Raw genomic sequence first — 22,659 nt, forward strand, 5'->3', positions numbered from 1 at the left:
AAGTACAATAGTATCTATGAATAAAATGGAGAAAGATATCAAAGAACTAACCCTCCCTTTCCCACAAAAAAACAAGGACCTGGCTCACACAGTTTCACATGCAATTCTTTTTAAAATACTATACTATGTAAACTGTTACATGATACAAAGAATGAAGGAAAGTTTTGTAATTCTTTTTAGAAAGCCAACAAAATCCTCATGTCAAAGCCTGATAAGCACATACCGTACACAAGCACACCCCACAAACACATACGCATGCACACCCAGACCCAGCCAGTGCCGTTGAGTCAATCCCGACGCATAGCGACCCTATAGGACAGAGTAGAACACGCATGCACACACACACAGACATATACACACACACATATCAAGTTACTCCCCCAGGCAAAATAAAATGTAAAGAGCCAGGAAAAAGAAAATGTTGGGGGGAAAAAAAAAAAGAAGAAGTAATGTAGGAATGGCAAGATGTCAGGGCATGATAAGATGCTAAATATAAATTAAAAACATATCTTTGGGGGGTGGGGGTGGGGAAAAGACAGAAGAAGAATAGAGAAATGAGAGGGGAAAAAATATATGGAAATACGGCATAGAGTAAGAAAAGCATTACAAAAAAAAAAAAAGACAGCATGTGTCATGGATCGAATTGTGTCCCTCAAAAATATCTGTCAACTTAGCTGGGCCATGATTCTCAGTATTGTGTGACTGTCCACCATTTTATGTGATTTTCCTATACGTTGTAAATCCTATCACTAAGATGTAATAAGATGGATTAGCAGCAGTCACACTGAAGAGGTCTACAAGATTAGGCAGTGTCTTAAGCCAATCTCTTTTGAGATATAAAAGAGAGAAGCAAGCAGAGAGACATAGGGACCTCATACCATCAAGAAAGCAGTGCCGGGAACAGAGTGCGTCCTTTGGACCTGAGGTTCCTGCACTGAGAAGTTCCCAGACCAAGGGAAGACATGCATCACAAGGACCTTCCTCCAGAGCCGACACAGAGAGAAAGCCTTCCCCTGGAGCTGACGCCCTGAGTTTGGACTTGTAACCTACTAGACTGTCAGAGAACAAATTTCTCTTTGTTAAAGCCATCCACTTGTGGTATGGCTGTTATGGCAGCACTAAATGACTAAGACAGTACTATTATAATCCCTATTTTTTACCAGTAAGGGAACTAAAATTTAGAAAAATTATATCACTTGACCAGTATCACAAAGTAACTAAGTAGTATAGTGAGAATATGATTAGAGGGCATGATTCTTAACCACTTTACCTCTAGTATTGTTCTTGCTATTTTTCTGACCTCCCAATCTGTGGTCTGTGCCTTTCCATCTGGACCTAGCTTCTACCTGCTCCCTCTTGCTAGCCTACGCTATAAGTATATCCAAGAACTCAATGTTACCAGAATCCTCATTTTGGACCAACCTGGCCAACACTGCCCTAGAATTACTATACAAAGAGATAGAAAGAGACGTGTGGGGGGGGGGGTGGGTAGGGGGGCAGGAAAGGGGGAAACCCATCAGTCAACAGGCCCCATCCATGTACACAGGGCTCCAGGAGATTTATAAAGAAAAAGACCTATATATATACAACAACAGAGGAAATCCAAACCATTCACCCAGAAATATTAACCTAGTCCCTCATTCACAAATATGAACTGACAATTAAGAATCACTAGATATATGAAGAAAGCTAACAATATAAAATAAAATAATCAAATAGAAAAAAAAAATCTGGGGGAAACAGGTCATTCAAGAGAACTTAAAAACAAACAAAATAAAAAAGCCAAGTAGTATCCTCAAAGGTTTTTGAGAAGTACAATAATATATCCACAAAATAAAACAATGCTGCATTAAATGGAATAATCAAAGATAAACTAGTAGAATAATCCTAATATCTAAAACAAAACTATAAAGAAATATTTAAAAAAAAAAAAAAAAAGGGGGGAAAGAGATAGAGAGAACCAACCCAGTATCTCCAACAAAAACTAATAGAGAAAATTGAGAAAAAAACTGTCAAAGGAAATTTTCCTGAGCTGAAGAAAAAGGGGCCCAGAGAGTGCTAAGGAAGAAAAAAAGGTAACCGCAGCATACTGCTTGGCTCTGTAGTGAGTCAAATAGCGTAAGCACTGTTAATTGATTTTCAACTTTTAGAATCAATCTAACAAAAGAGAAACATGACAGATAAATATTACAGAAAATATAAGTTTTAACAATCACTGACAATGTTGAAATTCTCTCTTTCTTTCTCTTTTAGAAAATAAGACTACAACTGACAAAAGCTCAGAAGAGAGGAAAGGGAGTTATAGGGGTAGGAATACCTGCATTTTACCTAGTACAGAGTTAAGAGATACTATAAAAATCTGACAGAAGAAGAAATAGAGATGTAGGAACATTATTTAAAGTGGCAAAAGTAAACATAATCCCTATCTAGACATTTAAGACAGAAGGGGAAGTGGGAATACATGAACTAAAACCTCATCATTCTTGGTGAAGAATTAAATTAAATCTTTGACATAATAAAAAAGCATACACATATTATCAAGAATTATGAAAGTAACCACCTGAAGCTTTGAAAACTGAAATAATTAGAAGTAGTTTTATCTGTTGAAAAATTAAAAGATTAGAAATACAAGGCTTATGTACCTTTCTGTATTATTTTAATTTCTTACCATCTATATACATGTTTTTTATAGACATTAACTTAATAAAAATATTAATCCTACTATCAACAAACAGATAATTGTCATCCTAAAAATAAATAAAATACTGGTTAAACTTAGGATTAAGGTGCACCTGACCCAAGTCATGGTATTTTCAATCGCCTCATGTGCAAGCGAAAGCTGAACGATGAGTAAGGAAGACTGAAGAATTGAGGCCTTTGAATTACGGCGTTGGCAAAGAATACTGATTACACCATAGGCTGCCAAAAGAACGAACCAATCTGTCTTAGAAGTACAGCCAGAACGCTCCTTACAAGCAAGGATGGCGAGACTTCATCTCACATACATTGGACATGTTAACAAGAGGGACCAGTTTCTGGTGAAGGACATCATGCTTGGTAAAGTAGAGGGTCAGCGAAAGAAAGACCCTCAATAAGATGAACTGACACAGTGGCTGCAAAGATGGGCTCAAGCACAGCAACGATTGTGAGGATGGCACAGGACCAGGGAGTGTTTCGTTCTGTTGTACACAGTGTTGCTATGACTAGGAAATGACTCAAAGGTACCTAACAACTAACAACGAACTGATTAAGAATACGTCAAATGATTGAATAGTAAAGCATTAAGTGGCTCTACAAATCATAGTTTTTATTTATTTTTTTGTTTGTTTGTTTTGAATGAAAATAGAATCCACCAATACTTGAGACAGTTGTTGTGGAGTTCTTAATTTGAAATCCACAGAGTCCCTGAGCATTTTCTTAAGAAAGACTTCATAGCCTTTGTGATGAATAAGACTGTGTGTCAACTTGGCTGGGCCTTGATGCTCAGTGTTATACATGATCACTCCCATAATGGAATCTGCTGTGAGTAGCTAATCATTTGAAAGGGAGTTTAATTGGGAGTGTGGCCTGCATTCAAATATAAGCACACATTCTGGCTTTTTGCTTGCTCTGGATCCTGCGGCCGCCTCCTGTTGTCTGACCTCCGGTTCTTGGGACTTAAGCTATCAGCGTGCCTGCCAATCTTGGGATTCATCGATCTTCACAGCCTGTGAGCAAGGCTCCTGTTTTCCAACTTGCTGATCTTGAGTTCACCAGCCCCCACAGCTATGTGAACTGAGAGAAGCCTCTATTCTGATCCACGGACTTGGGAAGTTCAGCCCCTACAATCACGTGAGCCATTGCCTTGATATAAATCTCTCTCTCTCTCTCTCTCTCTCTCTATATATATATATATATATATATTTTTGCCACCAGAGTTTCCCGCATACTACAAAGGAACTGAAAAAAATTTTTAAGTAAGTAAAATAATCTTAGAAATTAAACTATGAAATAGTATAACAAACACATACCATGTTGTTCAGTACACATGGTAAACAAAATAAATTATTTCTGACCTTTTTAGTAGCCAAGCAAAAACAGAAATATGATTTGATACAAGATTCAAAGTGTCCATTAAAATTAAACCAGTTACTAAAGAAATACAAATAACTCTAGTACTATATCCATAGATACAGTCAACAATTACTGAAAATTTCTCTTAGGGAAGTTCTGAATTCAAAAATTACGAAGAAGAAAGTGAAAAAATACAGACAGAAAACTTAAAAATTAGGCATCCATACAAATATAAACTGAGAAAAAAAATTTACAGAAATATGCCCTGCTTACAATTTCTTATAACACAGATAAAACAATGATTTATACTACTCCAGCATATTTTAATTTTTATAAGATATATTACCCCTTTAACTGAAGTAACTGAAACCTTAAACCTTCCATTACTAAAAATAATGGACATGAACTTAATATGATTAAAGCTACATGAGTGTGCACAGACTATTTACAAATTGTTTGATTCTATAATTATTCTCAGCTTACTGACTTATTTACAAATCTTTACTAAAAAAATTAATGAAAAGGATACTTTATAAAATCATCTTTGAGGATAAATACAAATAATCAATTGCTTTATAAACAAACACAATTTTGATTCACTAATAAAAATAAAAATGAGTTGCCAAAAACAGAAAATACTAGATGTAATCCGATTATGTGAGCAGAAATGTAGGCCAGTGGCATACTTCTAATGTGATGACCACTGATGAACTTTCAGGACATAAAATAGAAAATCAGATTCTCTAATCTGCATGGCCCAATAATATAGGGCTGTACAGAGCCAAATGACCTCCTTAAAGTTGCAAAACTAGATAAAACAGAAAGTAGACTGAGAACATACCAGTATAGTATGTTCTACCTCATTTAAAAAAAAAAAAGCAGACACAGCTAAAGCTTTTAAGTAAACACAAGGAGTTGTAAATTTTTTTACAAATGATTATTAGTATCCTAAAACTTCCAAAATATTGTTGCAATAAATATGGAATTTTTACATATCCCTGAAAATATTCAGTTTCTATGGGTATACTTTTCATGTTTAACATGTTATTCAATGATCTTGGCAAATACAAAACTACAAGGAATAGAAATATAAAAATTAAATTTTATATTTAAATGTAACTTGCCATAGCATTGGTTTCCCATGACTTTGTTGTTTTAAATGAAACACCCATATTTAATACATAAAATGACCAGTGTTTCAAGTGCTTTATTAAGTCTGTATAAAAATTACATGTCTTCAGGTTTCTCCAAAATTTAAATGAGTAAGGGTATTTGTGATGTGATGGCTAGCTGTCACATCACATGCTTCTATTAGCAGCGAGTGTCCCAGTTACTGGTATCTGGCATTAGGTCAGCTGTGGTTGTCTAAGAAAAGACTAAATATTTACTTTTAAAAGCTAAATCATTAACTGCAATGTCAAAAATGGACATCAATTTCTCTAAAGACATACTACAAAAACTTACTTTGTCTCAGAAAGATTTAGTAACTATCATCTGCAACACTTCCCATTTGTGAAACCTGATTTCAGTGATGCCCACTTATACACTCCTGTTAAGATACAGGAAACTCTAGCTTTAAAATTTGCCTCCAGGTTCTATTAGAGCAGTGTTTTTGAAATTGCTGACCAGGACCCATTAGTGGGTCATTAAATCAATTTAATAGGTCTTAAGCATCAGTTTTTAAATGAGGTATTATAGAAAAGAAAGCGGAGTACATGCATGTAATAAGGATAAACCACACCAAACCCACTGCCGTTTAATCGATTCCAACCCATAGTGACCCTGTATTTTATGATTATCATTACTTGCTATGAAAATAAGGATAAGTACTATTTAATAAGATTTTGTTTTATATGAATGTTCATATTATAACAATTAATTAAGTCAATCTTAAGTGAAAAAACTTTATTAAAATCAAATTTCCTTCTGTATACATAAACATAACCAAAAATCTAATGAAATATTCTAATTGTCTAGGTCTATTTCCCAGTAACTAGGATATGACTGTTTCACATATTTTCAAATGGTCTTTTGTGCCTCCTCTTTTCAACTTCACAAGAAAATTTACACTTCCAATAATAATCACCTTATCACAGCCAGTGAGTCTCAATAGCTGGAGGGGGAGGAAATGTTTAATTTGAAGACGCCCCAGCCCCAGAAGCATGTAGCATATGTACACCCAAAGAAACACAGACTGCCGTCATCTTCTGCCCCTTTAAGAATGACAGGAGTCAAAAATTAAAACAGAGGTCATGCTAAATTCATATTACTGAAATATTCACCATACCAACATCTATGAGCAAGTCATATAACTATAATCATTAACTTGATTGCAAACCCCAATCAAAACAATGATATAAATGTAAACTGCAAGTCATCAACAAAAAGCCATGTTCCATTTTAGGCATTTATTTTCATTCAACAAATATTTATTGAGCATTTACCATGTACCAGACACAGTCCTAGGTGCTGGCAATATAAGAGTGAATTCGCCTCAGAAAAGGTATCACCAAGCCTCTTAATATGCTATCTACTTCCATGACCCACAACCTTCTGTAGAGTACTTTTCAAATCGGTTATAAAGGATATTATTTTGTACCTCAAGAAAACCAAGTAATTGATGAGGGGAATGTTCTCTTTAAAAGTATTCCAGCTAATAAATGAGTAACAAATGACAGAATTCTAATATCACCATTATGCAACTCCTAATGAATTAATGGAACTAGGCAAGGATCAACTAAAGTTGCTAACATCACCAAAAAAGACAACTTTTGATCCTCCTGATAGAAGGAAAAAAAAAAAAATCAAAACAATCTGATCAAACCTCTGTATCTCACTACCAATTTACAAGAAAGGCAACGGACAGTGTTTTCACTTTTTTAATCTAATATTTAAAAAAAACCTCATTGCCATCGAGTCAATTCCAAATCATAGCAACCCTACAGGACAGAGTAGAACTGCCCTGCAGGGTTTCCAAGGAGCAGTTAGTGGATTCAAACTGCCAACCTTTCGATTAGCAACCTAGCTCTTAACTACTGCACCAAAAGCGCTCCTAAGACACTACAATTTTTAAATCTGATGCCCTCAAGGTCAGGGACCATGCTTTACTCAACTCTGTCACCCTAGTACCTACCACAATACATAGCACAGAGTAAACACTGATTAAAAGTTTACTGAATAAATAAGACAATGAACAAAAGAATGAATCAAGAATCACTTAGAGGTTTAGGAAAGCTAAGTTATATGATCATCTCTTGTTCAAATAAAGGAGGAAAGAGGAAGAGGTACAGGTCGGCAATTTACAGCTCTAAGAGATACCGCAAGAAGTGGAGTAACATCTCACCAATCTAAAGGTCATCTCTACTGTAATTTCAACTCTTTCAAAATATAGCTATGAATCAAAAGAAAAAAAATTCACTAAAAGAGGTCACAAAATCCACATTCTGTTCATTAAACAGTATTAGTTGTCACTAAGTCAGCTCCGACTCTTGGCGACCTTACATTCAACAGAATGAAACACGGCCCCACAGTCCTGTGCCATGTTCATGATCACTGGTATGTTTGTAGTAAGGGTTCCTAAAACATCCATTTGGAATCAGTTTACTCTTATTTTAAAATAATTCTAATATGTTAATATTGGAATTCAAATTAAAATGGAAAAATTGAGGTGACTAGTAAAACTATGACAGAACAAGACAAACAACCTTTTAGACCTCCATAAATAACGTACATCTCTCTGCATAACAACACATTTCATAATTTTTATCCAAAATGAGAGCTCTAACCCATCAAGAAAAGCTTTGAATATGTTTAGCAAGCACAGGGGGGAGGGGAATACTATGTTGTAAAGTTTATCGTTTAAAAAAACAAATAAAAAAATTTTGGGTATAAAGGCTATGGTCCCTAGCACCTATACAGCTCATTCTCTGATAATGCCAGATAAATAAGAAAGTATGAAAGAAATTCAGAATTCAGAGGCTACCTTACCTATAGTTCTCATAAAAAAGTTACATTCTTTCTTCTTAACTACAATTCTAATTTTCTAACTCATATATATGTGCATAACCATATATACAAAACAACATATAATAGTCTACTGCAGGCAAATATCACAAATTTTAAAGGTCCATTCAAGGGTATTGAAGTTTGGGGATTTTAATTGTAAAGCTAATATTGCCAACTCTCACCACAGAAAAGGACTTAGTAATGTAACGGACAATAAACCAGGGCTTCAAACTGGTTGGGTCTGGTTTGACCTCCCACTGAGAATGTACCCTTCCACCCCAGATATACTGAGTCAGAATCTACATTTTAACAAGAGCTCCAGGTGATTCTTACGGATCCTTTATATATACATACGAATCACCTGGGGCTCTTGTTAAACTGTAGATTCAGTATATCTGAGATGAAAACGCTAATTCTCAGCAGGAGGGTCAAACCGGACCAACCATTGGAAGCCCTGCAGTAAGCCATAAACAACAAAGTTAACAACTACAAAATTCTAGAATGAAATATGCAGTGAGTGATAGAAACAAGCTGACAGCACAATCATTTCTTCGAAGACAGAATTTCCTTTTGCCCAGCCCAAATCAAGAGAATCTTAAAGTAAGTGCTACTGAAGGTAGACACAGAATTGATCTAAAGGTACCTTAATCCTCAATATGAGCAGCAGGGTTAAGAGCCTAGATTTTCTTACAGAGATCAATGCCACGTTACCTGAGCAAAAAGAACAGATTCATAACACACTGCAGATTGCATTCACTGAAAAGTGAGGCATCCCTAAATGACTATCTCCAGGTGACAGATCTACAGTAATAAAAATATCATTTTGAGAATTATGTTATTGTCATGATATTGCTGGTGTGCAATCAAACTCACAAGCCAATGTAATTCAATAAAGCCCATTTAAATTTTAAGAACTGCTTATTCCTGGAACTCTCGTACACTGCTGGTGGGAATGCAAAATGGTACAGCGGCTCTGGGAAACAGCGGGGAGTTTCTTACAAAGTTAAACATACACTTGCAGTTGACCCAACTATCCAATCCTAAGAACTTACCCAATAGAAATGGAAAATTTAAGTTTACAAAAGACTGTACATTAATGTTTGTGGCAGCTTTATTCATAATCACCAAAAGTTATGGATTAAATTGTGCCCCCCAAAAAGATATGTGGAAGTCTTACCATCTGTACCTGTGAATGTGACTCTTTTTGGACAGGGTTGTTCTTATATTAATGAGGTCATACTGGAGTAGGGTAGGTTCTGAATCTAATCCCTTCTGAGTGTTTTTAGAAAAAAGAAAATAGGGATGTGGAAAGACACACACACAGGGGGAAGACAGACAAGAGGTATATGCCTCTAGGTTGTGGGATAGGCCCAGGAAGGTCAAGGATTGCCAGCAGATACTTGAAAATGAAAGAGACAAAGAAGGACCTTTCCCTAGAGCAAATACCCTGAATTCAGACTTCTAGCCTCCAGAATTGTGACAAAATAAATTTCTGCTCATTGAAGCCACCCACTTATGGTATTTTTGTACAGCAGCACTAGGAAATGAAGATAACTGGAAACAAGTGCTTCAACTGGTGAATGGATAAACATGCTGAGGTACATCTGTACAATGAACTACTTACCAATAGAAAGAAAACTACTGATACATGCTACAACATGAATGAATCTCAAATGCATTATGCTAAGTGAAAGAAGCCAGGCTCAAAGGGTTACATGCCACAAGATTTAATTTACATGATATTCTGGAAAAGGCAAAATTCAAGACCAGAAAATAGATCAGTGATTGCTATGGACTACGGGTAGAAGGAGGAATTGACTACAAAGGGAAAGTATGAGGGAATTTTGGAGGGTGATGGAACTGTTTTGTGTCTTGATGTGAAGGGAGTAAATTGGATTAAATTGCGCTCCCCAATTTACTGCATGTAAATTCTGAAAAAGATTAAAAAAAAAAAAAAACTTGTTCAATATAAAAAATATTCTATAAGAAAACCATAACTAACTGAAATGCTAAAAAAACAAAACAGGAATATTTCCTTGAAAAATTTTTCTGGTTAGCCCATAAATGTATTTAAGTACAACTTCTGACACTTAAAAAAAAAACTATATGTATGTCTCCATTTTTAAGCCTGAGTAACTAAGTTAGATGCTTGTGATTATTAATGTATTTAAATTGAGACCAATTTATTTGTTTCAAATTTGTCTCTAACAACTATGACAATGCAAACTAAATTGGTTTGGGGTGAGCACCATGCCTCAGAAGGTATTTAATCAAGGTTCTTTTATGTTAAAATATACCCTAATAAAAAAAGATACAATAATTAATCCATCCAATCAACAAATAAGTGATCATTAGAAGCCTATTATGTGCCCGAAGGAGAAAATACAAATGCCAAACAAGACAATCATAATTTCTGCCATCATACAGGTTAAACAAGCAATAGTATAAAGTGTGGTACATACTACAATAGAATTACAGTGATTTGGGAGCAGGTAGCAAATGCACATAACCTACACATACAAAATCTAAACCTTGTGCCTTTGAGGTGCAGAAGAATGGCTGTCTACGCAGTTCATACGCTCCCATTATAATCTATGCCTTAAAGTGCTTGGTATTTTGGTGAACTCAAAACCATAGTTTAAAAGGCATGCACCACCAGTACTCAACAAGGCACAATCCCCATTACCCTTCAGTGTTTAAGGCTGGAAAGAAAGCAAGGAAGCTAAATACACATAACAGCCTAACCATACATAAGCCATGCAATAATCAATGCCCTAAAGCAAGGTCCTCTTTAAGAAAATATTAGAATATGCAGATTTATTTCTCTCACCTTTCCAGCAAGCAAGAAATTTTTCCAATACAGAACACCACAATTAAAAGTTTCTCTTCCTGAAAATTATTTTTTTTAAGGTGGGGGGAGGGAATGGGGAGAAATGAAAGAAGAGAAGGGAAGGGAAAAAATGAAAGGTGAGAAAAAGAAAAAAAATGAGAGAAGATGGGAAGAGAAACTAAAGGCAAAAAATAAGCCAGGATCTGAATAAAGATTCTTGCAATGAAGTCTTTAAAAATTTTAAAGAAAACTTTTAAAGAAATTAAAAGAGACGTTACAAACACACCCCTGCTTCTTTTTGTTATGAAAAAGGAAGCCAGGATGTGTAATAAGGAGGCTGTCTGCAGGTACTTTGCCACGAAGTTATCACGTACAGGGGCTCCCAGAGGACGAAAGAACGTTTGATGAATACTTAAATATGCCAGAGTTACCTGAGTTTTCCATCTCAAGCAACCTAATAACACAAGTCTTCTGGGACCACAGTGGAGCCCATAGGACCAGGGTTTATAACTTCATGTCAAAAAAAACAGAAAAGCTTTCAACAACTGTTAAAGAAATGGATACAGATTAAAGTATTTCTTGGTAGGTACATTATTTACCACAAAAAAACGTATTAGCAGCTTACTGAAACTCCACCTCAGGGGAGTAAGACGCTGAATATTTTCTATCAAAAAACAAGGGATGAATGCAAACTAATGCAGGCTCACAGTCCTTTTTCCAAAGTTCTTGTGGCCAAACATGTTTTAGAATTCAGTACTTGGGGGGATTTTAGACAGGTGATACAGTGTATACATTACATACTTTGCAACAAGCTTCAGAGCTCTGGTCTGGCTTTCCATGAAAGTACCATTCATTGCTAGAATATAAAATATGTATTTCACAGAAATAGAAAATAAACATTACACAGACTGGATGTAAGACAAAAAACATTTTCACTTCCCTTTTTACTAAAGGAAATTCTGAATACAACTTTAACTCAAATATATCACATTCTAATACACTGCCAAGTATACTGCCAGAAGTTGAAACCAAACAAGTTAAAAAAAAGAGATATCACAAAAATTATAAAATGTTCAGAAATCTGCTACTTTTATAAAGTACACTATATCAGAAAGTATATATCTAGTTTCAACTTAAAATTTTATAGTTAATATTTAATAAAACAATTTTCAAAATAAAATTGCAAAATATGAATGTATTCAAAGCATACTTTATCAAGGTAACATACAATGAAAGCAGAATTTACATGTTAAAATCAAAGCTGGTAGAAATGCCCACTCCAGGAGTTTTGCTTTTTTTTTTTTTTCCTCCAAAGAACACAGGTTTTTTCTCTGATGGTAAAAATAATGCATTATCACTGCAAAAAACCCAAACAATACACAGGAGTATAAAAACTGCAAAAATAAAAATCATTCCAAACATCATCATTTAGAAATAACTGTCATTAACAAGAGTATCTTTCCAGAGGATAGATGGATTTATTTCTATATATTTAAAACCATGCATACGTACACAAAGGTATGAATATGTATAAACCAAAAAAAACCATGCCCATTGTTGTCAAGTTGATTCCAACTCATTGTGACCCTACAGAAAATAGTAGAACTGCCCCATGCGGCTTCCAAGGCTGTAATCTTTACAGAAGCAGACCACCACATCTTTCTCCTGCAGAGGCTGGTAGGTTTGAACTGCCAACCTTTCAGCTAGCAGCCAAGCGCTTAACCACTAACCCACCAGGGAAAATGAAAAAGCAGAATGAGTGCTTGAGACAATTTACATTTTTGTTTCCAAGAAAATTCTTATCTTCAAAATTTCTGTACCCTCAATATACGTGAAAGAATAGAATATACATGTGTGTATATAATTTTCTGTACTTTCAATACGTGTAAAATATAAAATACGTAAGTATAAATATATATTAATTATATAAATTAAATGTACAAATTTAAAAGAACATATATATGTGTATGTGAGTCACTATGAATCAGAATCGACTCGACGGCACTGGGTTTTGGTTATATATACACATATATTCCTTTCTTTCACATATATTGAAGGTACAGAAATTTTGAAGATAAGAATTTTCTTGGAAATAAAAACTAAATTGTTTCATGCACTCCATTTGTTTCTACATTTTCATTTAACCAGATCAGGTTCAAAGTTATTTATAGTGTGCAGGCATGCACACAGTGTGCATTTCTGTTATTGTCGTTCACTGCTTGAAGAGAGGTAAAAGGATTCATCTGTTTGCTTTACTTTACAAAATAAATAAATAACTCTAGCTAAACTCTTCCAAAGCCTGAGAACACAGATACTTTACAAAAAGGTGGCTGGCTGACTGTTTACGGCCTCCTACATCTTGGTCAGAAAGAGCACCATACCAGTAACCAGAATAAGAGAGTTCTACTAACCAGGTGAGCCCTGGTGGTACAGTGGTTAGGAGCTTGGCTGCTAACCAAAGGGTTGGCAATACGAATCCACCAGCTGCTCCTTGGAAACCCTATGGGGCAGCTCTACTCTGTCCTATGGATCACTATGAGTCAGAAACAGCTCGACAGCACCTAACAACACTAACCAGGTGTGTGACTGAGCTTTTCACTCAACCTTCCAATGATTTCTTTCAATTCTAAAATTCTATGATTCGTCTCTTCTTCCTGATCCTTCAAATATCTTTCTGCTGCCTTTAAGATGTCTAAAAACTGTCCTTTTCTCCCATTTCACTGGGACTCCATGATTGAAAATAAACCCCTCTTTTGGCAAACTCCACTTCCTCAAGGCATTTATTCTCTACTTTTTTTTTTATGTATAAGGAGTAGAACAATCTGATGAGATCAAAGTTATGGACAAGTTCACAGGGAAGGAGGAACATAACTCAGAAAAAATTTTAAGACATTTACAGATACAAATTTTTAAGTCAAATTAACACAGCTTTACACATTCCATGGAAAAATGTATAAGCTTACAACCGAGTTAACCTATTTTATTGACTGAAAGTTAGTCAATAAGAAACCTAACAGGGTTTTTGGCTCCTAAAGTATTCATACCTGAGCATATTTAAGATAGCAACATGGACGTAGCTTTTTAATCTTTTATTTGTTACATCTACAGCACACTTTAAAAGTTCAAAGTGCATTCGCATGCATTATTTATTTTCACTCTCAAAACAAGTAGATGTAATGGTCACTATTGATTGTCTAACATCCATTTCCCCCATATTCTTCCTTCCCACAACTTTTAAAAAATATTCTCCCATCACCATGTAACTCAGAAAAATGTGACCCCATCTCCACTATTAAGGGTATATCCTGATTAGTCGAAACCAGCCATGATAACCCCATTCCCCTTGCCATGACTAGTTAGGGAAGTGTGCGTATCTAATACAACACAAAGGGAAAGGCACTCTGGTAGGCTTGTGCAAAAGATTTCCTCGGTCTCCCAAAAAGAGACATACATAACAAGAAAATGCTCTATTCCATCCTCTTGGCAATGCATTTCTAGATGTGATTTTGCTACCAGATTGAGAATGAATCCAATACACAGAGGAGAGCCAAGAAAAATTGCAAAGACAGGCCAGAGCTCTGAAGTACTAGCCTGGAGCCACCCACCCTGTCTCCATAGTTCAATGTGCCATTTTAGCATCTAATGCATTTCAGGTATTGCAATGTGGTGACACTAAGATGAATAGTATATACCATCTTCCTCCCCTTCCCCAACCTAGACCTCCATCTCCTACATATCCTCTCCACTTAGGCTGAGCAAGGCAAGATAGGAGGGTAGACAGTACAAGCTGTTAGACCAGCACTGCTTTGCACCAAGCTCAGGTGTTCATGGTATACATCAAGGGTGCAACATTTCCTCTTCCAAGGGACAACGTCCTCTACCATTCATCCCAGCAGTCCCTACTAAAGCTCAGGAGATGCTGGAATTATAAAGTAGCTCCTCTCCAACCCTGATGCTGCATAAAAGCTGAAAGGTAACACGGAATCAGATCAGGGACATTATCAGAAAATACGTGTGATCACTTGATTAGATAATTAACCTAAGGCATGAAAGGCTATTAGGTTCAGGAATACCTGAATGCATTCATTTATTTATTTATTTCAATCTCTAGGCGGGGGTATAAATTAGGAAAGATGATACCCTCTTTAACATGTTATTAAAATTAACACATATTTAATATGTATTAACCAGTAGCTGCTCAGTTACTTAAAAAAGGGAATTATAAAATAAACCTACATACCTTAAATATTTTATTGAAACTTAAACATAAAAATATGCATTCATTAGACAATTTTTTCTTCTTCAAATATGAGTAATGATTGAAGTTCTATTTTCTTTCTTACAAAAACTACGCACAGCACATCACCTGTGATTTCCAGTTTCTATTTCTTTAACATGGAAAAAAATCTCACACTGGAAGTGCAAGCTTACTGTACAATCCTTTTAGAATTTCAGGTATTATTTTCCTAATTGTTTTCTTTTCAGTTCTTTCACTTACATCTGTTTCAATTGCAACTGATTTTAGATACTCATTTTCAAAGCAGCCAACTAAGTTCTCATACAAACAGCATTTTGCCTTATATTTCACTGAATAATATTTCATTAAACATGGACTGTCAGAAGAGTGAACAAATCTGTCTTGGAAAAGTACCGCCAGAATGCTCCTTAGAAGCAAGGATGGCAAGACTCCGTCTCACATACTTTGGACATGTTATCAGGAGAGATCAGTCCCTGGAGAAAGACATCATGCCTGGTAAAGCAGAGGGTCAGCAAAAAAAGAGGAAGACCCTCAGTGATTGTGAGGATGGCGCAAGACAGGGCAATATTTCATTCTGTTGCACATGGGGTCACTATGAGTCGGAACCAACTCAATGGCACCTAACAAAACAAAACCAAACCCACTGCCATCGAGTCGATTCCAACTCATAGGGACCCTGCCTCATCCAAGGAATGGATGGTGGATTCGAACTGCTGACCTTTTGGTTAGCAGCCGTAGCTCTTAACCACTACACCACCAGGGCTCCCTAACAACAACAACATGTAATTACAACACTGTATACAACTTCCATAAATGGCTAGATACAAACACAAATAAATCTCAGTAAGTAAACAAAAACTGGTGGGGATAAAAGTTCAAGAGCAAACTAGCATCTACTGGCACTCAACGTAGCATGGGCATCAGTCAATAAATTCTATACAGGGAGTGAAGAATATCACTTAATCTGGTGAGTGGGATGAGCAGAGGTCATTTAAGAGAGATTCTCCTGTAACAGGCTCTTCCGAAGAGTCTTTGCTTAGTCTACCCATCAATCAATCCTCTAACAATGCATATACCTCATCAACTTCTGAACGGGGGAGGAAAAAAAGAGGATGATTTGCACATTGCCCAATATGTGCCAGGCATCACACCTTGGCACTTCACCTGAATACCTTGATGAAGAGCATAATGGCAGAGATAATTTTCATGTTTTTTTGTAAATGCAGCTCAGCTAAAGGAAGTAATTCAAGGTAACAAAATCAGCTAAAGAAATGTAATAAACTTAAATACAGCTTAAAATCTGAAATTAAACTAAAGAAAAAAGGTTACAAATTTGTTTAATAAAAAGATCTATCATTAGATTTTACCTAATGCCAGTGAAAGCTATAGAAATTGTGGGCATGATTTAGCCATGAAATTTCATAAATTACAATGATGTAATAATATTACTAATAAGGAAAATGTCCAAAAAGTGTGTCTTATCTCCCAAATACAGACACTTCAAGTTCATTCTTAAGAATTATTTCTTATAACTAAGATGGGGGCGGCAGGTGACAGGAGAGAAGCAATCACTTACTATGGCCTAACAAGAAGTCAATATGCACCTTCCATAGGTCCCATACTAACAGGGAATTCCAAACTTTTATCGCTTCCGAATCTCAGCTTTGAGAAGGGAGCTTAAAAAAAGCCTGGCTAACTGCAGCCTCCATTGTGTCTCTAAAAGTTATCTATCCCTGCTTAGCTCTCTCATTCAATATCCTTTCTGATTAGTTCAGAGACACTCCAAAGTCCCTTCACATTAATGGATACCTACTCAATTTCTACACATTAAGGATCCAAAGTATGGTTCTGTCCCGCACATCAGCACAATACTCTGGGGTAGTTTAAATTACCAGAACCATACTTCCTGCTCCTGCAGAATCCCTACAATTAGAAAAATGCCCCAAAACTGCCACTTTCAGAAAAGTTACACCTTAAAGAACCAACACTCACAGATTAACAATGCCAATCAATACCTGTGTCATTTGCTTGAGAAAAGACAAAAAAGGAGGAGAGTGAAAGACGGGGGGGGGGGGGGGGGGGGCAGGGGGGGAGATCATTGGTGGCTCAAGTCTTTCAAGCCTGAAAAACCAGATTCAAGCATGCAGTCTGCTACTTCCAAGATCTTGAACAGCTTAAATTCTAGAAGATTCTATTTCCTACCCACAAAATGGGGTTACACCACCTAACTCACAGACTTAACAGTAAAAACATAAAACTACCATTTATGATCCTGGTGTAAACAGAACAGCTAATGCTGTTATTGGGAGGTTCATGGTAACAAAATTTAGTTGTAAGTGCTGTTTGAATTATAGGGGGAGAATAATTAATTTTAAAAAACTCAACCTTCCTTGTAACATAATTCTACAAGGATTTAAAAACTGGTGAGTTAGGGTGATATTCCTCTATATTCTCCTTTGATAATGACTAAGTTAAATTATTTTAGAGACATCTGATACTTAAGATGACTAAAAAGCTTATACATATTTACCCGGAAATTTGAAAGTTTCTCATTTTATCATCCCCCTGTTATAGTCAATTTTCTTCATGTGCAGGCTCCTTCCATTTCACATTATCCACAGCAAATGTCACTTAAAATGTACTAACAGTAATGTAACTATCCAATGATCCAATGTGTTGTTAGTTAATATTTCAGCATTCCCTCCTGGGGAGTCTTTTGGGAAACGCTTTGAAACTAAACACTTAATCACCTGTCCCATTCGGAAAAAAATCTGAACCAATAAACTATACCAGAATTATAGTCTATTTCTAGCATGAAGGGGATTAAAAAACGTATCAGGGGAACACAGTGAAGTAACCAAGAGCTTCGTTCTTCTGAGTCACGTTTTTACAGTCTGTGCTTATTTCATACAAACCCAATTATCAGATCATCAGACACTCATTACCAGACACACCCATATTCAAATGCAGGTAAAGAAACGAAACAAAGCCATGGACAAACTGTTTAGATGATAGACTTTTCTGCTTTCCTCCTTTAGCATGAATAATAGCAAATGGACTGTTCTGTTTCTTTAACCTTGCTATCCTTATTTTTCCACTTACTCTCTACGGGTATAGGATCTACATACACTTGCACCTTCACACCTTCAACTGACTCATTTTTAATACAAGGCATCTGGACTTCCATGGCCTAATCTCCACCTACTTTCACAGCTTCCTCTATTCCACAAAGGCCTCCTAGCACGGCAGACTTATGCCCAGTTCAACAGGCTTCGAAATACCCAACCGCCATGCCTGTGCTCAGGCTCTTCCAGTCACCTAGAAAACTTTCACTCCCCAGTCCCATTACACACATTAAAATATTTTAAGCCCAGTTGGGGTGATATAGCTCAAAACTCGTTCATAAACTCCTGCTTAAAACTTAGTATTTCACACACATGCTTCCATGCACCTCTAATAAATCCCACAGGTGTCTTCCGTTGCAATTATTTCTTAACATGTCTGCTTCTCCCTTGAGGGCGGCTACTGGGTCTCATTCATCTTTATATTCTACCCCCTCCTCCATCGTCAACGGAGTAAAGGGCCCTCGCACATATTAAAAGTCTGGTCGAATTAAGCTAGTCCTTGATTCTAATTCCGATTTTATTTTGAAGAAAGTAATAAATGACTTTCAATTTTGTAAGTTTGTTAACATAGTGTTAATGCTTGCAAACCTAACAATGCAATAATTACGTAATGCATTAATGTTTAAGCTGATGAGTATCAGAGAATGTCACTGAGTACAATAAGTCATCAGTAAAAGATAATCATTTCCCAAGATCCCTTCTAAAGAAAGTCTCCTACACCTCAACATTAAACTTTCTGTCCCCCACTCTGGAAAGTACTACTTCTACCTGATGCATACCCGGAAATGTAAGCTCATTGGAACCAAAAGTGTCCATACATTCTGCAAAAAATCTATGCCAAAGCCATGCAATGTGTTTGATAACAGCTTTCTTCCAATGCCTGTAAATAAAACTTTCACCTTTTGTGCAACTACAAAGATTAACATATACAATATGAAGATCATTTACTTTAGCTCAGGATATACACTTGAAGGAAAGTTTGGGACAATTATAAAATACATTAAGCACATTTTCAAAAAACAAAATTAAAAAAGGCAAACAAAAACCCAGCTTGTTAAGAATGTCACAACCCAGATCTGACTTTTGTTGAAAAACGTTTCCTTAAACTGTTCTCAAACCTAATTCCAATTTATAATTACAATTTTTGCGATATTTTTCTTTCACAATTTATTTATAAGAAAAACCAATATTCTCCAAAGAAACACACATGACCTTAAAAATTAAACATTTTTAATTAAAAAGAGTATTGCAACTTATAGTTTACCTCAACATCTCTTACTATCTGTGGGCAAGTGTCATTCCTGCCATTAATTTCTTAACTTACCAAAAATAAGTTGACTTCTAATTTTTCAATGCAGATGTTCTTACAAAGGTTAAAAAGGGGACACTGCCTGACCAGCCTGGGGTACTCATTACAAAAGAGTTAAAGCTAGTTCACAATGTGTAGCAACAGTAGTTATCTCCCAGACTGCCTCTCCCACCCATTAACTTATCCTCCTTCCGTGAAACATGAGGTGGGAGAACTGGAATGATCATGACATAGGCCTAATACCCCCACGAGCACACACAAATCTCCATCACCACTCCGCTGAAAAGAAATGTGGGGGCTGTGTACCAAGTGAGCGGACAATTCTGTCACTTCCCCCCTCCCCGCATGTAGGATAAACAAACAAACCTGCACTGTAACAGTAACCATCACAGTAATTTTGTTAACCCCGACTAATGCCTTGGTTAAGTTTTGAGCTAAATCAAAAGCTCTACCCAATAGGCAAGACCCTGTCCCCCTTAAAAACAAACACCCCAACGGGAAGTTTACCCCTGAACTGAATGCTGGCCCTAGTCACCTCCTTCCAGCACACCGATGCCTGTCCCCCTCCTTCCCAAAGCTCCCTCCCACTCAGAAGATAATTGTCTGAACACAATCAAGGAGCGCAGGGCGCTGCACTCCAACAAACCCCTCGCGAAAGTAGCCCCCGCCTTTTCCCAGCTCGCCCACCTCCCACCCGTCCCCACTCAGGCAACTTTTGCACCGAGCCCGGCCCGCCGCCCCGGTCCCCCTCCCCGCTCAGCGAGCCCTCCGCGCCCTCATCCCCCGACCGCGGCCCCTCCAGTCCGCGCCTCCGCGCCGCCCGCCCGGGTCCTCGTCCACCCCGAGGTCCCCATCCGCGGCGCCGCCCCCGCCGCACCCCACCCACCCAGCCGGGGACCCTCGCCCACCCAGCCCCACCCGCGAAGGAGGAAGCCGCGGCCGTGCCGAGGCTGCCGCCGGGCCGGAGCAGCCGAGCGGCCGCCCGGGCGCGAACGCGGAGGAAGCTTTACCTTAGAGGCGCGGCCACGAGCGAGGTCGGTCCCGGGCGCGGGCGGCGCCCCTGGGTCAGTCAGTCAGCCGCGGCGGGGCAGCGGCAGCACATCACATTCGCCGACGGCCCGGGGAGGAAAGCGAGCCAGGCAGGGAGGGAGCGAGCGAGGTAGGGGGGAAGGAAGCAGCTAGAGAGGTAACGCAGCTCGGCTCGGGCTCGTACTCTGCGCTCGCGTCGGTGCCTCCTACCGCCGCCGCTGGCCGGAGAGTCGCCGCCCGGGCCGCCGCTGTCGCCACCGATGCAGCCGAGAATGAATGCACAGCGACGCCTCACTTATCCGGAGGTCAAACATCCTTCTACCTCGGGCATCCGGATCGTCGCCGGACCCGGAAGTGAACACATGGAAAAAAAAAATGTATAAAAGGAAAGCGTCTCTCTAGCGGCGGCGGCCCCCAGGCTGCCCGCATCAGCGAAAAGAGCCGAGCAGAGCCGAAGATTGCACCGACCTGTTCAGATTGGTCGGCTCCCGGACCGGAAGAAAGGCAGCGTGCTCATTGGCTGGCAAGGCCTATAAAAGCCAATCCACCCACCCACTCCTGCTCCGCACGAGTAGTTCCTGAGGGCTTGTGAGTAGTAGTAGGTACGGGTGCGTTTCCGTGGATGAGCCCATGGGAGGGGCGTGTACCGAGGTCTACGTATAATGCTGGGGAAAAAAAATCCTCCCATGATTTAAGAGATTAGAAAATCCGCCGCTTGACAGAGCAGAGAGCCGTTCTGCCAAATCAGAAGGTGCCCAAGCTTTCCAGGGTCTGCACAGGGCTCCAGGTCCCTAGGATTCGTAGGGCTTGTCCTGAGAAAGTGTGATATCAATATACACTAAGATTGCCCCCTCCTTTTTTTTTTTTTTTGTGACCTCAGTGTTGTATCAGGGATTCAACTGCTTGGAAATAAGAATTGTAGCTGACGTGTTCATACTCTCTTGCTGTCTGGCGAACACCCCGTGTGAGCTCAGGTAGTCCTCTGAATTACATAACATGATAGCTTTATCTCAGTTTTTCAGATAAACTTGAAGTTCCAAGATGTTATGCATCGCTCAGGTTATCAAGTTGTAGAACTCAAGGGAACCGATGTTTTATGACTCCACTTTGCAGTTCACACTGCCCACGTAAAAAAAAAAAAAAAAAGACGGATTATGGTCCTTTTCTCCTTGTAGTTGGTTGACTGGCATGAAAAAAGATAGGTCTTCTTGAAAGATCTTGTCTGTGAAAGCTAAATCCACTATGGAAGCATTATAGAAGACTCTGAAACTAGTATTTTTTAATTGTTATTTGGCTCTTAGGCTGGGTTCTCTAGAGAAGTAAAACCAGTAAAGTATACACATAGAGAGATTTATATCAAAAAAAACGGCTCAAGCGGTTGTAGAGGCTGGAACGTCCCAAGTTCATGGACCAGGATAAAGGCTTCTTCTAATTCACATAGCCACAGGGGCTGGCGAACCTGAGCTGGGCAGGTCAGAGAGTAGGGCTCTTGTTCCCAGGCTGTGAAGGAATCCCAAGATTGACAGATAAGCTGCTAGCTCAAGTCCCAAGAACCAGAGGTCAGACGAACAGCAGGCAGCTGCAGGATCCAGAGCAGGCAAAAGCCAGAAAGTCCACTTATATTTGATGCAGGCCACACACCCAAGGAAACTCCCTTTCAACTGATTGGCTACTCACAGCAGATCATGTCATGGAGGTGATCACATATAAACACTGAGAATCATGGCCCAGCCAAGTTGACACACAATCCTAACCATCACACTTGCCAAAAATCAAGCATTAAAGAATGTGTGAAGAAAAACCATAGCCTCATGCTTTCTTAAAAATGTCCATTCATTTATTAAGCATATGTTTATATTCTTGGTTCTCTCACTGTATCAAGAAGCTTGAGCCTTGAAATTCTCTTTCACACACACAAAGATGAAAAACTTAAAAGCTCCCATGAAACAAATACACCTTAAAATAACAAAGGACTTGTTTCATTCTCCCTCCCTATTTTACGAAATTGTAACCTTTGAAGGGATGCCTTTTTTGTTTGTTTATTTTTTAA

The 22,659-nt window shown here is 38.1% G+C and overlaps 1 protein-coding gene across 6 annotated transcripts in view; it reads right to left on the reverse strand.

Moving 5' to 3' along the window:
* The window catches only part of CSNK1G3 (casein kinase 1 gamma 3), a 144,701-nt gene extending 122,482 nt beyond the window's left edge, over window positions 1–22,219 (reverse strand). For 2 of the 6 annotated variants that reach the window (XR_010319223.1, XM_064275829.1), the window contains exon 1: window positions 20,591–22,213. The gene's annotated coding sequence lies outside the window, so the exon portion shown is untranslated. Of the gene's footprint in view, window positions 1–20,590 lie in introns of all 6 variants that reach the window. The other 4 variants (XM_064275831.1, XM_064275825.1, XM_064275819.1 and 1 more) reach the window with 3 other exon arrangements.
* Window positions 22,220–22,659: the final 440 nt, after the last annotated feature.

Source organism: Loxodonta africana, chromosome 2 (assembly GCF_030014295.1).
Source record: "Loxodonta africana isolate mLoxAfr1 chromosome 2, mLoxAfr1.hap2, whole genome shotgun sequence".
NCBI classification, from domain to species: Eukaryota; Metazoa; Chordata; class Mammalia; order Proboscidea; family Elephantidae; genus Loxodonta; species Loxodonta africana.